The sequence below is a fragment of the Haliaeetus albicilla genome, chromosome 12 (genome assembly GCF_947461875.1).
Source record: "Haliaeetus albicilla chromosome 12, bHalAlb1.1, whole genome shotgun sequence".
Taxonomy (NCBI): domain Eukaryota; kingdom Metazoa; phylum Chordata; class Aves; order Accipitriformes; family Accipitridae; genus Haliaeetus; species Haliaeetus albicilla.
In genome coordinates, this window is record NC_091494.1 from 8335787 (window position 1) to 8340159 (window position 4373).

The window sequence follows — 4373 nt, forward strand, 5'->3', positions numbered from 1 at the left end:
GGGTGTGGTCAGAACGCATAACAATTTCACCACCATTGACAGATACAACTAATGACTGGTGAACAAAGTGGCAAAATCCACTACTACTTGTGAAGGGGATGTGATGCTCACCTGTCCCAGTGGAGGATTAGCTGACACTTAAACCTGTGTTCTTGAACCAGCCACAGTTGAAGACAGCTCCAGGTCTATCTGCTGTTATCAAAACTGAGCTACATCTCTACCTAGATCACCATTCCCAGGCAGCTAAGATAACAACATAGATTTAGACATGCCAAAACAGACACACCAACCTTTCCAAGTGTTCAGAGCAACTCTTGAGACCTTTACCAATTGCTGTGTTCAATTCCTTCCTGCCCATGCACTGAACTGCCCTGCACTGCTGCCACACACACCTCCATCCCACACACCCACTCCTGCATGCTGGAAGGGCTCTCCCACGGGCCTGAGCACTGCAGCATGGCCTAGTGCATGACAGCCTAGGAAAGACAATGAAAAAGTATCAGAAGTGATGTGGGTGAGGCTATGTGAGCAGCAGCAGCATCTCCCTTAGGTCCTATGCTAGAAGAAGAAATGGTTGTAACACTGTCATCCTCCTTTCCATTCCCCTTCCCTTATGCACTGTAACCATGTCCATCACTGAAGACAAGGCAAGAAGGTGAAGGATGACAGTAGGACAGCCCTAGTAATGCAGGTGTGCCACATTCTTCTCTCCCAGAGGGTGGCAATGCTCTGGTCCCCAAACATTAACTGTTCTAGACATTCCCATGGTGACTGGTAGGTGGTGTAAAGTTTAAATGGGTCAAACCTGCTTTCCCTGCCTCAAATGTCTTCTCCTTCTCAAACCTAGAGAGCAGAGCTATTTCTCTGCAGGCAACTGAAACAACAGCTGTGAGATGAGATGAGATGGGGCACAGGCCGCACCTCAGGAGCAGAGGGGTGCCTTCACCCACACAGGGAGATGCTCCTCTATGTTAGGTTATATGCCAGGAGCTGACATGGCACAGAACATCACTAGCACATGTGCACTCACTGCCCCAGCTGCTAAGCAGCTTTTGCTGCTTACAGAGAAGACAGAGGGAAGCCAGAGCAGCTGCCAGCACCGCACAGTGTAACAGTGAAGCCCCTTTAAATCCCACAGTAACCTTTAACAGTGAATCTGAAAGAGGCAGCACTGACCTCAGCACAATGCTCTTGTGAGCTACAACACACTCCTGCAGGGCAGAAGGGAGTGGGACTCACCCAGCCAAGCAACCAAGCATGCAGCAAGTCAGCTGCGGACCCTGCAGTCCACCTGACTAACACTGGACCTGTGCAGAGCAGAGACCCCTCTCTCTGTGCTCTTTTCACCCAGTACCAACAGCACTTCTGGCTCTGTCCCGCTCTCACCCTCCTACCAATCATTATTCCTCTCCCCTGGTCCCTTCTTATTCTCTCCCTCGCTGCCTGAAAGCAACTGAAATGAGGCCTCCAGTACTCCCATCTCATAGTTGGCCTTATCTTTATGAGCGGTAATGACTGATAACGCTTGGCTCTGTAACTGCAGCCTTCAGCTGAATTATCCTCAGCATAGAAAAAAGTTTTAGAAAGGATTTGGCAGCTCAGCTAGCAGCTAACACAGAGCACAGGCAGATGGAGGCTTCAGACTTGACAAACCCAGAAAAAGCTTTCAGAAGGTACATCACTGGCCTCAGGGAGATCCCTGCAGAACTAGAGCTCCTCATCCAGGAAATGGTGGGCTCTGGTGCTTTCCATACACTGTGGCCACCTTATTCCTTTTTTAATCACGAGTGAAGCAATATACTCTTCCTTAGTTATGTTCTTGGAAACCACCACTGTATTTTTTTAGAGTTTCCAGAAATAATTCAATCCATAGCAAACTTCAGAATGGAAAATTTCACCCAAAGCCCCCAAATTTTGAAAAATCTGAACTCCTAAAACTGCTTTCAAAATGGGAAATGCTATTTTTGCCTAACTCTCAGCAACTCCACCTATGTAATACATAGAACTGTTCCCAGTTTAAACTGTCAAAGAACTGTAGGGGTTTCCGCTTTGATTTTTAGGCAAAATTTCAAAACCAAAAAATTTCTGGAGAAAAGGAAACATTAAAAATGTCATCTTGCAGGCTAATATGAATATGGCAAGGTCCCAGTTCATCAAACAAACTTCAACATTTCCACTTTTCAGGGTTTTTACAGTAATGCTTTTCATTTAAAAAGGGAAAAAAGTGGTCATTCAAAATGTATTTTTCACTAAAACTGTTTTTCAGTGGCAGTGTGCAACCAGCCTGTGATTCCCTACTAGTAAGGAAAAGCCTCTGTTGGCTCCCTCCCCATTCCCTACTACTACAGAACTCTTTAACCCTGACCAATCCTGTCTTCTGTCAGAACACGTAGACATGCCAACACCACAACACGCATGTACCATTCGTGTCCAGGTGAGTTTATGTGGGACTGTTGCTGCACCCCTGCAGCCACGGCAAACTAGAAAGACCAGCAGTGATGGCTTTTTATAGAGGGAGCATCAATACCCCAGACAAAGGTGGGAAAATATTCTTTTCCTCATCACCTGAGTTGATTAAGATTTGATCTTAACAAATCTTAACAAAGTAAAACACCTTTAAAAGTGGCATGTTTATTAAAAAACAAAGGCTATGTAGTTTGTTATTGTAGATCTTCTTGGGTAGATCAGTTTCCCCCTACCCATACAAATTCTTCTTCCATGTAGTTCTGCAATGCACTCGTGATGATGTGTCCTTATCACGTCACTCTCCGTAGCCATAAAAATAATCCTACCATAAACCCAAGCTGATTTCACCAGGAGCTCCAGCATGTGATGTCAGAAACAAAATATCTGTGCATACAAACACCACTGAAAATTTCAGTAACTGGGCAAATTAAGCTAAAATACCAGTATCTCTTGATGCAATGGCTCTTTGCTGCCTCTGCAGATCAGATGTTTCCAAATCATTCATGTTTAAGCACTGACTTTTGGGGAAGATGGGTTATGATCTGATCTTCAAAGCTTTAGCTGATTTCTAGTTGTGACTAAAAAGAAACAAACAAAAATCTCAGTTATAATGCTGCTTATACATGGAAGCTAAGAAGGCAGAAAGGGAAAACATCTAGTCTCAATGCCCTGGAAAGGCAAAAAAATGTGTCCACAAAGGGTTAAGCTAAAAGACCAAGCAGCCAAGTTCTCTGGAAAAAAAGAAATAACATCAAATGGACAGTAAAGCCTACTTCCTCCATGCTAATAGAATTACAGAAATTATCATAAGAGCATGTGTCTGGGGATGGAGTGAATGATGCTCTGAGAGATAGGGCAAACAGGATAAACAAGCTCTGTGCCAAGACCAGCTGAACTGCACCCAGTCTGGTGTTCTTTCTCCCAGTGCTATCTCTTAACACAGTGCCAAATGGGCTCATCGTTTATCCTTCCCTAGCAGCAGGGAGTTAAGCACCTACTGTGTGCAGCCTCCTGTCCCACAGGGCTTCCCTCTTGTCATTTCCAAAAACAAGGGTGGAATCCCACATTTTTCTCTCTCCCCCGCCTCTCTCCACACAGACTGCCCAGATGTGTGCAACAACCACTGCATGCATGAGCCTTGCATCACCTGGTTGTTCAAGGGGGGCACAAAAAGTGACATATAAGTTAACAAGGAAGCTGATGGGCACCTAAGGAATGAGCCACTTTGCAAATCGTGATTTTATGATTGAACTTCAAACGAAACTCCCCATTCTCCTACATCTCCTTCCCCTTGAACAATAAGGTTTCATGGGATCAGGCTGGGATCCTATGCTCTTATTTCCCTTCCCAAATTTCACCTTTCTAATCCATGGAAGCAGGAAAGGTCCAAAGACCATTTGGTCAAGTTTGATCTCCAACTCATACCCCTGGCTTTTGCCAGATCCCAGCTGCTATGTATATCACTCTGGGTTTAGATCCTGTCAACAGTTGTACATGCCTTTAATTTCTCCTGGGAACAGCACATCCTTTTATACAGTCAAGCACCTAGCACATGCACTTGCAAGATGAGAGACAGGCAGGAAAAAAACCTCAACATTAACAGCATAATTGGAAATTCAGGTCCCATGATCTCAGTTCACTGCTAAATCAGGCATCCCTAATGTCAATATCCATTTCAGCACAATTCAATTATAAGATTTTTATTAATTAAACTTCTCCTAGTAGATTGGCATGAGCTTCCAATAGAGAAGGATCCTGTACAGCAGCTGACTAGAAAAATCTTTAGCATTGTCAGTTTACCAGGTTCCTTTGTGCACCACTTCAAGGACTCTTGCCCGTTATCCTTGCCAGAAGACTGCTCTTTGCCTACAATAACATCTGTTTTGCCTGCAATTTATTTGCTGTTT